Source organism: Haliotis rufescens, unplaced genomic scaffold, assembly GCF_023055435.1.
Source record: "Haliotis rufescens isolate VD_foot unplaced genomic scaffold, xgHalRufe1.0.p SCAF_10, whole genome shotgun sequence".
NCBI lineage: Eukaryota > Metazoa > Mollusca > Gastropoda > Lepetellida > Haliotidae > Haliotis > Haliotis rufescens.
In genome coordinates this window covers 37,074,157-37,087,382 of record NW_025963780.1, presented here as the reverse complement: position 1 = coordinate 37,087,382, position 13,226 = coordinate 37,074,157, and positions in this window count along the sequence as shown.

Below are 13,226 nucleotides of genomic sequence, written 5' to 3'. Positions count from 1 at the left end.
CAGGATATGCTCAGAGGTAATAATGAGGTAAGCCACAGGGACATTTCTTTGTGTTTTGCAAATCTAATGAATAATTTACATAACATGCTGTTTTTTAGAACTTGTGATAATATGATATTGGAAATATTTTACAGAAGTGCGTGACGATCTATAATTAATTATAAAGACTGCCATTCATTTAATGATATCAAAAACGGATTTTGCTTCTTTACAATAATAAACACAAAATTATGCATCAATTTGGCAAGAATGCAGCTGCTCTGGTTGAGAATGAGATCAGGGCGAGTGAGGGCAATATTTCAGATATATACCGAGGGAGGTCGTTACATTATTCTTGGAGAAACTTGTAAGCAGAAATACTTGGAATAACCATTGCTGGTTCCACGACGGTACTTATCACATGGACGGTCTCGCAAAGGTCGATCATTCAAATACGCGAGAAAAAGAAAATATTCCTATTAAGGTTTCAAATTGGTGCAAGACGAGTTCTTTCATCCGGGTGGCTCAGCGGTTATGCGATTGTCGCGAACAAGATCAGGCTTCAGTTCAAACAACCTGCATGTGGTGTTCTTGTCAGCCAACTTCGTATGCTTCCATTCAACTCATTTGATCTATATTTGCCGTGGATATAGTTTTGATACATGAAGCAGTATCTAAGATATGTCGATATTCTAAAACGTTGACAAAGCTATCAATGGATCAGATCTCAGTATCCAGATTCACTTTGGTTTAATGAGTTGTTGACGAGTCTGAAGCATAATATATAGTCCATATTCCGATCTCCCGCGATTCTGACTACTGCTAATCACGTGAGACAGGATACGCTATCCGGCGAGATACATCGCCCCCCGTCTGAACACGGTATGACACCCATTTTCTCGTCAGTAACCAGCTGGTAATTCGGGATGTAAACGTACTGAGATGTCACCATGAGATCGGAAACTGTGTACATGGCGCATCTGGCACACTCGACGATCAGTTTGACAGTATTCCTGTTGTCCTTCATCGTGTCCCTTGTCATTCGATCACCGAGGTTCATTATTTGAGGTTCAAGCGTCGGCTCGACATCATGGAATGCCTGGATTCGAATCCCCATCTTTCTTCTCTGTGTTTCCCATCGGTATGTGGCTTGAGTAATGCTATACCCGGCGTAAACACAACTCTTTCACTCACTGCAAGATACCATGGAAACCCAGGTTACAACTGGTCCTCAACAACCCATGCTTGTCGTAGAGGAGGTCAGGCTCAGGTCATGTCATTGTATCCCAATTGTTTAGATCGATGCTCAAGATGTCAATCCCTGGTCCAGACTCGATTATGTAGATTATTAAACTAGTGTCCAAAAGAAACGATACCACCTGTTTGCAACGACATAAAAGAAAAACTAAACAATGCAGAAGTTGAGGATTGGTGTTATGCTTTTGAGAAATCCTTTCACAACATCTGTACAAAAATTTCATTTCAATAAAATCTGTACAACCAATATGACAAGCCTTTAAAGATGGGTGGGGTCGAAAAATGAACATTTCGTTAGAGGACTGATCACAGAAACAACGGGAAATGTCACACCACACGTCTCAAAGTCAAGTCAGTAGCGGGTATGTCCACCGTGAGCATCAATACATGCCAGTACACGCCTACGGACTGATGACGTCAAACGTCTGATGACGTTGGGAGTGATGCGTTGCCATTCCTCGAGGAGACATCGTTCCAAGTCCTGGACGTTGACTGGAGGCACACGGCGACGTCGGATTTGCCGATCGAGGTGGTCCCATAAGTGCTCGATGGGATTCATGTCCGGTGAACATGCGGGCCATGGCAAAACCTGTACGTTGGCGTTGGCAAGGAAGTTATGTGTCAATCTTGCTGTATGTGGCCTTGCATTGTCATGTTGGAAAAGGAGTCCACGAGGCTGTTGCTGAATAAAGGGCACCACAACAGGCCGTAGGATGTCATCAAGATAACGCTGTGCATTCAGGTTTCCACGAATTACGACAAGCATCGTTTTGACGTCACCACATATGCCACCCCAAACCATTAACCCTCCACCTCCAAACGGCCGGACCTGTTGGATACAGTTAGGCGCCAAACGTTCACCAAATCGTCGGTATACAAGCTGCCGTCCATCGTTTCTGAAGATGAGGAATCTGCTCTCATCAGAGAACATAACACGTGCCCAGTCCCGCCGTTGCCAACGTCGAACTCGCCTGGCCCAGATCAGTCTGTTGTTCCGGTGTCGAGGCGTCAGGAGCGGTCCGCGGTAGGGATGACGTGGCCGGATACCATACTGCCGTAGTCTCCTGTAGACGGTCTGTCGAGTGATCCTGTGTCCCAGTGCTGTAGCCGCCGTGGACGTCGCTGTTACGGTGCGGTTTCTCAGGTGTAATACCCGGATGTAACGATCTTCACGGGGCGTGGTTTCTCGTGGTCTTCCACTCGATGGCTGTCAAACGTGGCATATCTTGTGTTCTTTTTGTTGCTGTGATATCAACGTATCAGTTTTTATGCACGTGCAGAACATGCTAGAAAGGGAAATGTCACTTTCACGAAATTTACGTTTTTTCCCGGAAGTGATCACGTGTTCCCAGTATTTTTTATCGACTATGCTGTGTTTGGGATGTGCAATACGAATTGGCATGTTTTCAAACTAGACAATTCACTTAGTAAAAAACAATTTTGAAAATAAGTTGGTATCGTTTCTTTTGGACACTTGTTTATTTAGAGACCGCCATCATTTAGCTTGAATATTGCTGACTACTGTGTTAAGAACCAAATAAACAAACAAACAAGATTTCGTACTTCAGGTGGAGAATACGTACGCGATCATCAAGTTCATGAAGACTAAATAAAGACCATCATTGCATTATTTGAGAAGGCTTAATCGTATAACGAGGACGTTGCAGATACGATGTGGAATAACACTCTGATATTTGATACATTTATCATCAATTCCTTTATGACTAGTTTATTTTGGGCAAACAAATAATGTGTGCCATGATCGTGAGATAGTAACGAGAGTCATCTGTCACCTTACCTGAAGGTGTCGACATTACCAGGCTGTTACACGTTGAACTGTTGCTGGCTCCCTCTCACAATGCCTACAACAGACTTCCCCTTCAATCTCAGATAGAAGGTTAATCCTGTGGCTTAGTCCTGAGACTATTCCGATGGCCTACACTCCCTATCCTACAATGGACAACCTGTATTTCCACTCGACAATGGATAACTTGTATTCTCCGCCCTACAATGTATAACTGTACGTATTCCTAACACTAGAACGGATATTCCCCACTACAGAATGCATAAGCATTATTTCTCACGTGCTACACAACGGAACAGGGAAACACGACATAAGAGGAGCTGTCACATCCCTCGTCGTCGGAACTGCTTTCGTCACTGCTGATGGTCAACAACTATAGATAAGTCCCGGCCCTACACACACACACACACACACACGCATGCACGCACGCACGCACGCGCGCAGACATATAGATAGATAGATAGATAGATAGATAGATAGATAGATAGATAGATAGATAGATAGATAGACAGATTGATGTCAACTACACACAACATCGTGTACACCTCACCGTCAACTACACACAACATCGTGTACATCTCACCGTCAACTACACACAACATCGTGTACATTTCACCATCAACTACACACAACATCGTGTACATTTCACCATCAACTACACACAACATCGTGTACACCTCACCGTCAACTACACACAACATCGTGTACACCTCACCGTCAACTACACACAACATCGTGTACATCTCACCGTCAACTACACACAACATCGTGTACATTTCACCATCAACTACACACAACATCGTGTACACCTCACCGTCAACTACAAACAACATCGTGTACATTTCACCATCAACTACAAACAACATCGTGTACATTTCACCATCAACTACACACAACATCGTGTACACCTCACCATCAACTACACATACCATCGTGTACACCTTACCGTCAACTACACACAACATCGTGTACACCTCACCGTCAACTACACACAACATCGTGTACACCTCACCATCAACTACACACAACATCGTGTACACCTCATCATCAACTACACATACCATCGTGTACACCTTACCGTCAACTACACACAACATCGTGTACACCTCACCGTCAACTACACACAACATCGTGTACACCTCACCGTCAACTACACACAACATCGTGTACACCTCACCATCAACCATACACAACATCGTGTACACCTCACCGTCAACTACACACAACATCGTGTACACCTCACCATCAACTACACACAACATCGTGTACACCTCACCGTCAACTACACACAACATCGTGTACACCTCACCATCAACTACACACAACATCGTGTACACCTCACCGTCAACTACACACAACATCGTGTACATCCCACAGTCAACTACACACAGCATCGTATACACCTCACCATCAACTACACACAACATCCTGTACACCTCACCGTCAACGACACACAACATCCTGTACACCTCACCATCAACCATACACAACATCGTGTACACCTCACCGTCAACTACACACAACATCGTGTACACCTCACCGTCAACGACACACAACATCGTGCACACCTCACCATCAACTACACACAACTACTGCACTCACGACAACGTATACATCACACCGTCAACTACTGCAGCCTCAACAATAACACCATCAACAACTACATTATAACTTGATGAAAAATGGGTACTAATAATCCCGAGGAGCATTAAACGCAGAGTTAATAGGTCGGCCGTTACAGCCACGTACGGATAATGGGGCGACACTACCGGGCGGCCATACAATGGCGTCTATACGTCGCATCTTCACTGAAGGAAACGTTCAATGCGATCAGAAAGGCTAAATGTTTTTACACTGCTGAGGAGATGACTGAGAGTCTGGCGATACCATGCGCTGCTGCTGTTGGAAATATCCGGAATGGTTCAGTTTATCTAATTTTATGCCTCCCATTATGTTCCGTGCTAACCTATATGAACTCATACTTGTCATATTATTTCTTACAATTAGAAAGAAACGGTTCATGCCGTTAAGTCAATGAATCCACGTATACAAGACCATGAGTTCTATTTAAACGAAAAATGTAACATTTGATCTGTAATAAATGTCATATTTGGGATAATAGTTTCTTAATTAAGTTCAAATTCTAGTACTTTTTCGAGTTGAGTCTCATCTCAACACAAACGCCAGTACATAAAGTCAGCGATCTAACCCACTCAGCCACGGAGGCTTCCACAGAAAATAAAAGTCGGACAAAACTACGCAAAGGGTACACAAAGTATTCTAGATCAGGTACTTGGTGTACCCTTTGTGTCACTTGTCGGACTAAAAAGTGTTTTATCATCCAAAACTGGCTCCCACAGGAGATATCGCTTGGGTGAGATCAAGCGATATCTACACTGTAGATATCGCTGCCATTGATACCATTGTGACGTCATTGGCTACCATGACGTCACAATCAAATGACATCATTAATGGCTCTGCTACTGAAGTTGTCAGCAGTACCTTTTACACTTAGGACACTGCTTATAACTGTCTACAGACTGAAAAAGTTGGAAGAGTGATGTTGGATGATAAATAAAATCTCACCATCGTGTCTTTTGATATCAAATATATCAACACTCGTTGAGAAAAGTGGAAAAAAATCTTCGGCAAGCCTCGGAGTTTTCCCACTTTTATCAACTCGTCTTGATAATATATTTGATATCAAAAGACACTCTGGTGAGATTCTCTTTATCCCAAATATAACATTTGATACATTTGTCCACTTTCCAAACGGCATTGAGTGTTCATTTGCTCTGGTTGTGACCGTTGACATCGGTAGAGCAGATGAACACCATGTGTCACAACTATTTCATAAAGAATCATAAATAAAGCCACAAAACCCTTTCCATATTCATTAGAAATCTTTGCATAGATCATAGTCGAGTGTTCGATATTCCGATTATATCATGAACATGTGTTCATGAATCACTATCAAATAGTAATGATGCCTGGTGTTCGCGAAAGGGTGAGCGTATCCTGCCATGCTGGTGGCGCCCATCACAAACACATGCAAAGGCAAGTCAAATTTTCACCTGGAAAAAACGGGCAATATGGTACAAGTCAAAATAGGGAATTGCATCGTGCAAATTTCTTTCACTGATGCGTCAAATTGTTTACAGCTCATTCGAAATGGTAAAATTTTAGCAGAGTTGTTTTATGATAATGAAAAGAGTCAATTTCCAAATAGTGGCGGGAGATACATCAATCCGAAGAGTTTTAGAAAGCTGACATCTGATTGGTTAAAGACCCAGGCCTCCTTCATTTCGATTGGGCGATCACATGTCGCTCATGATCATGGTTTATGTGACGTACGTGACTTTTATAGGTGTGTCTTCGGATCTTGACGAGAGGTAATCGTGAAAGATCTCATTTAAATGAGATTGGAAGATCAGGTTGATTGAATGTGTCGTGAGTAGGTAAGTAAAGTAGGTTATATTGAAGCAGTACTTATATCACGGTTTAATGTGGCAGGAACTTGGCATAGGTTGTAGTCGTTTACCATAGATACCAACAAATATTGGTTCGGTTAGCAAACTTAAGTTATCAATCGGAAATAACCCGGGATTCAAACCCACGATCAGTTGATCCACTCAATTGTGGCGTCAAACGTTAATAGGGCATCAATGATTTGGTTCCAAGTTATCTAACTTGAGTGTGAGTGAGTATAATTTTACGCCGTCTTTTAGGAATATTCCAGCAATATCACGACCGCCCCTCTCTAATTTGAAATAGGTTAAACCTACAGAACAAGCACAGTATTCTATTGTACATTTTGTATGACAAGTTAAGAGTAAAGAAATGTATCGCCATTTACAATATATATGAACGTGTAAATGAACCATTCAATTACACATTTATTAAAGGCATTGGGTTTTTTTTTAGATCTTTGCTGTCAGAAAGGTGAAGATTGAGACAATTATGCTCTCTGGCTATCTGCTTACGCTCTCTTTCTCTCTTGTATGTTGTTTAACACCGCACTCGACAATATTCCAGCTTTATGACGATACATAATCTGTAAAAATTCGTGTCTGGACCAGATAATCCAGTGATTGATATCATGAGCATCGATCCACGCAATTCGGAAACATACATCAACCAAGTCAGCGAGCCTGACCACCCGATCCCGTTAGTAGCCTCTTACGACAAGCATAGTCGCCTTTTTACGACAAGCATGGGTTGCTGAAGACCTAATCTACCAGGGGTCTTCGCGGTTGCTCGTGTTCTTCAAACGGGTATCATAGTTGTGTTTTGGACTTGAAGGTTCCAGTGTTTGGGATACTGTGTTTAGCCTCGTAACGTTTTGATAAAAAACTTTCTATTGCCAGATTTTCAAATCTGGACCACCAGATAAACCAATGTTCTCGCCGTCGAGGTGCGGTGACACCAGCTCAACCAAGTCACCTAACAACCTGACCACCTAATTCATTTGTGCCTCGCAGAGTTGCGTCCCTTAGGCACACCAGCTACCAATGATCGTTGGTTCGAATCCCGGTTCGCACCGATTATGTTTCTAGGTTTGTCAGCACCATACGTGCTCGAGGGTTTCACCAAAGTGGTAAACGTCTAAGACTTTCATCACTTCGAGATTTCCTCACACATTAAGCTGACACGACGTCATATAAATGGAACACTGTTCAAAGTTAAACCGAACTTACTCATTCACTCACTGAGATGATAAAAGTTCAATCTCAGAATACTGTCGTGATTGTTATATATGATAAAGTTTTATGAAAGTACACACTGTTAAACGTTTATTCACATTAAAAGGGCGGCGGGGTAGCCTTGTGGTTGAAGCGTTCGCTCGTCACGATTAAACCCTGGGTTCGATTCCTCACATGTGAAGTCATGATACTGCTGATATTACCAATCGCGGCGTAAAACTATATTCACTCACTCATTTCATTAATGTGTCTCCTGATATCAAATCTTTGTTTCCGAATATCATTCGAAGGTAACAAGGTTTTTTTCAAGTAAGTAACATTCCAGTTCCATCTTAACTCACCAAACCAACACAAGAATGTGCTATAGGGATTGTCGACACAAGAATGTGCTATATGGATTGTCGACACAAGATTGTGCTATATGGATTGTCGACACAAGAATGTGCTATATGGATTGTCGACACAAGAATATTCTATATGGATTGTCGACACAAGAATGTGCTATATGGATTGTCGACACAAGAATGTGCCACATGGATTGTCGACACAAGAATGTGCTATATGGATTGTCGACACAATATTGTGCTATATGGATTGTCGACACAAGAATGTGCTATATGGATTGTCGACACAAGAATGTGCTATATGGATTGTCGACACAAGAATGTGCTATATGGATTGTCGACACAATATTGTGCTATATGGATTGTCGACACAAGAATGTGCTATAGGGATTGTCGACACAAGAATGTGTTATATGGATTGTCGACACAAGAATGTGCTATATGGATTGTCGACACAAGAATGTGCTATAGGGATTGTCGACACAAGAATGTGTTATATGGATTGTCGACACAAGAATGTGCTATATGGATTGTCGACACAAGAATGTGTTATATGGATTGTCGACACAAGAATGTGCTATATGGATTGTCGACACAAGAATGTGTTATATGGATTGACGACACAAGAATGTACTATATGGATTGTCGACACAAGAATGTACTATATGGATTGTCGACACAAGAATGTGTTATATGGATTGACGACACAAGAATGTACTATATGGATTGACGACACAAGAATGTACTATATGGATTGTCGACACAAGAATGTGCTATATGGATTGTCGACACAAAAATGTGCTATAGGGATTGTCGACACAAGAATGTGCTATATGGATTGTCGACACAAGAATGTACTATATGGATTGTCGACACAAGAATGTGCTATATGGATTGTCGACACAAGAATGTGCTATATGGTTTGTCGACACAAGATTGTGCTATATGGATTGTCGACACAAAAATGTGCACCATGAATTCTCGAAACAAAAATGTGCACCATGGATTCTCAAAACAAGAATGTGCACCATGGATTCTCGAAACAAGAAATGTTTCTTTTAGAAAGTCTAGAAAATCTCCAACCTGTCTGCGATACAGTCCAGCAGTTCCTTGTCTAAATACTGACATCACCAACCTTCACTGTATTTGCAATTTCAAATAAGGAAGGCAAGATATCTTGTACCTAGTTTTTGAATGGCATTTAGAAGTGATACACATAAGGAGGAGAATGTATGGATGTCAACTTCTTTATTATGAGGAACACAACGTTTCCGAGTATGTATTACTCTTTCATATTATTTTACCATATATTGTACCTGTTATGAAAGAAAATACAATTGTTGTTTATTCGCATACACTTAATATTACAAATAGCATTCATTATATGTAGGGGCACGGGTGGCCCAGTCGTCTAAGGCGCCGCGATTCGCTGTGCAGAGTTGCGTCCCTTGGGCACGCCAGAAACCTATGATTGTGGGTTCGAATCACGGTTCGTCCCGATTATGTTTCTAGGTTTGTCAGCACCATACCCGTGCTCATGGGTTTCACCGAAGTGGTAAACGTCTGAGACCTGCATCACTTCGGGCTTTCCTCCCACATTAAGCTGACACGCCGCGACATAACTGGAATACTGTTAAAGGCGGCGTTAAACCCAACTCACTCACTCACTCACATTATATGTAAAAAGGCACTTAACGTAAAGTTTACAACATGCAAGACCTCAGTTTCAAAACCTTTCAAAAAATTTTACGGTAGACGTGTGGAAGAAATGTCCAAATTTGAAGCATCAATGACAAACATCACGTCGGATGCATTTCCCTATTTTGACTTGTATGATATGTTCCTGTGGGTTTTTTTCAGGTGAACATATGACTTGCCTTTGCATGTGTTTGTGACGGGTGTCATCGCATCATCATGTCATCGTTATTTGATGTGATTCATAAACACATGCTCATGATATAGTCGGAATTGTACAATCGACTTTTTGGAAGAGATGTCTATTGAATTTGGAAGAGGTTTTCTCGCCTTTGTTTAAACAGTTTTTTCGTAACTTATGTCACAAAAGTAGCAAACAAACAACACATTCTTATTAGCGGTGTAACTCTGTCGGTTGTATATTTTACTTGTTTTTTATTTGGTATCACAGATGTTACTTTGCTAATTACGGCAAACTACGGTTATAGCGAACTCAAAGGGTCCACTAAAATTATTTCGTTATAACCGTAGTTCGTTATAAGCATATGTGCATCAAATATACAGCAAATGGCCGGGACCCAAACATAAGTTCGTTATATCCGCCTGTCCGTTATAAGCGTGTTCGTTTTAAACGTAGTATTACTTTGTGTAATAATGGCTTGCAAATACATTTGTAGAATACATTTCATTCATGAAAATATCTTAACATTTAGTAAGAAATAATATAGAAAAAAAGTCTTTCATTCTTCAAGAGACGAAAAATCGAAATGATAAAATTTCACAGTTTTTATAGAAAGTGCCAAAGAATATATTATTAATCGCGCTTATTTTTGCCGTTCGCGCGCTGACGCATGTGACTGACGCTTGACTTGTGTTTACAAATCCATGGAGGCACTGGCAGATATATAGTGATTTTATGTGCGCATACGAAATAACACCCTGTGATACTCCACTTACGACTGAGTATTGACCGAATACGGTTTTGACACAGAAAAATTGGCTACTGTTGATGAAAGAACTATATACTACCACAGACCAGATGTTGGTGTAACGTCCGCTTCTGTGTCCGGAATAGCGTTTTAATCGTAGCTCACCAATCATATCAATCATAGCGAAACTCCAAACGACTGATTGACTGAATAAAAGTAAATCGTCATCGTAGCGATGTTTGTTGTTTAACGCTGCACTCAGCAATATTCCAGCTATATAACGGCAGTCTATAAATAATTGAGTCAGGACCAGACAATCAGGTGACTGACATACGGAGCATCGACCCACGCAATAGGGATACGATGACATGCGTCTATCAAGTGGCGCAGCTGTATAGACGATAATGTACATGGCAGTCCTTATTTTAGGAACCGATTGCAGATACAGGGAACGCATCTTTTTCTCCACGAAAAGTTATGAAATGTATGAAAAGCGTGCATGTAATAATTCTTATTCTATGACATTTGACCTCTTGGAAGATACGTTTACGGCGATCTCGGCGACATAATCTGCATCGGTTCATGTAGGACCCTGACAATAGTAAGCAGTTGCAGGAATGTACTATTAGATGCTAAGATAGCGGTTGTCTTGTATGTGGAAGTTTACGGTACTGAAATAATGAAGACGTTTCCTACTGCAGGAGGACAAACAATCTAGCCAAGGCTCCAAACAGGCCTAGCGTCAAGAATGGGACATTTTCGCGAAGACCAGGGCCCACTTGCACAAAGCGATCTTAGCGCTAAGACTATTGTAAGCCTATGTTAAAGTATGGGAGTTACGATCATCTTAGCGCTAAGATCGCTTTGTGCAAGTGGGCTCAGGCGTCATCACTAACGTATAGTCATTCATAAACACAATGTTTGTGACATCGTCGGAATCGTACTGCGGATCCCCTGCGATTACCGGAAGGGTTTTGTCGCATTTATTGGTCACATGTTTTAAAACGTGATGTCCTGTTTTAATAATACAATTTGTTCCAAACGATAAATAATTCTGCGACTTCCTGCTTGAAGTCTGAATACAGGAAGCCAGTTAAAGGTCACATTTACCTAAAGACTATCCTTGACGTTCAACTGACTTTACAAAAAAGGCCTATGTAAAAACAAAATTATATATTTGTAACATTGTAATAACCACGGCGAGAGAGAGAGGGTGACAGAGTGAGAGAGAGGGGAGGAGAGAGAGAGACGGGGGGGGGGGGGGGGGGGAGAGAGAGAGAGAAGGGGAGGGAGAGAGATAGGGTACATTAAGGGGGCAGAGGGAGCAGCATCTACTCTTGGTTAAGAAAGAAACACAGTACTTCAAATGCAGTACTTTATTACCGTTAGGATTCGTATAACGACATATGTCAATATATGTTATAGAACATATATAACTTATAGAAAGACTATATGTAGGCCATTCGTTATGGACTTCAAACGCTTTGTCTGCTTTGTAGGGCGTTATCTAAATATATCTTAATGGAAACGATATATAACTGTTCAATGTGATGTGCTTAGCTCAGCAAAATACATCAAACCGGATTTGTTTGGTTTCATATTAACGCGAGTGCTCTATTCTGACTGGTAGAAAGGTGGGTAGAACCTAACTAGGTACTGCTGTTCATGTTGAGAAGGAGACGATGTTGACGTTGTGTAGGAGACAATGTTGATGTGTAGGAGACGTTGTTGATGTCGTGTAGCAGACATGTTGTGTAGGAGACGTTGTTCACGTTGTGTATGCGACGATGTTCACGTTGTGTAGGAGTCGTTGTGTATGCGACGTTGTTCACGTTGTATAGGAGACGATGTTCACGTTGTGTAGGAGAGGAGGTTCACGTTGAGTAGGAGACGCTGTTCACGTTCTGTAGGAGACGTTGTTGACGTTGAGCAGGATACATTGTTGACGTTGTTCACATTTTGAAGGAGACGTTGTTTACGTTGTTTACGTTTTTTGCGTTGTGTAGGAGACTTTGTTAACGTTGTGTAGAAGACAATGTTCACGTTGTGTAGGAGACGCTGTTCACGTTGTGTAGGAGACGCTGTTGACGTTGTGCAGAGAGTCGCTGTTCACGTTGTGTAGGAGACGCTGTTCACGTTGTTTAGGAGACGCTGTTCACGTTGTGTAGGAGACGCTTTTGACGTTGTGTAGGAGCCACTGTTGATGTGGTGTAGGAGACGCTGTTCACGTTGTGTAGGAGACGCTGTGCCCGTTGTGTATTCGCCGAGGTAAATATTCCCATATAAACTGCCTAGCAAAAGAAAGTGTGGCTTGTCAATGTTAACACACGAAAGGAAATAAAGTATTTTACGCACGCTTTAGCTGATAACACCCCACGCACTGAACCAGGTTGAACCTCTTTGAGTATATTACCCGTCAGTGGGTAGGTCATAGACAACTTATTAAGTTGATTAGTCGTGTGGATCAATGGACATGTAGTGTGGATCAGTGGACAGGTAGAGTTGATCAGCGGAA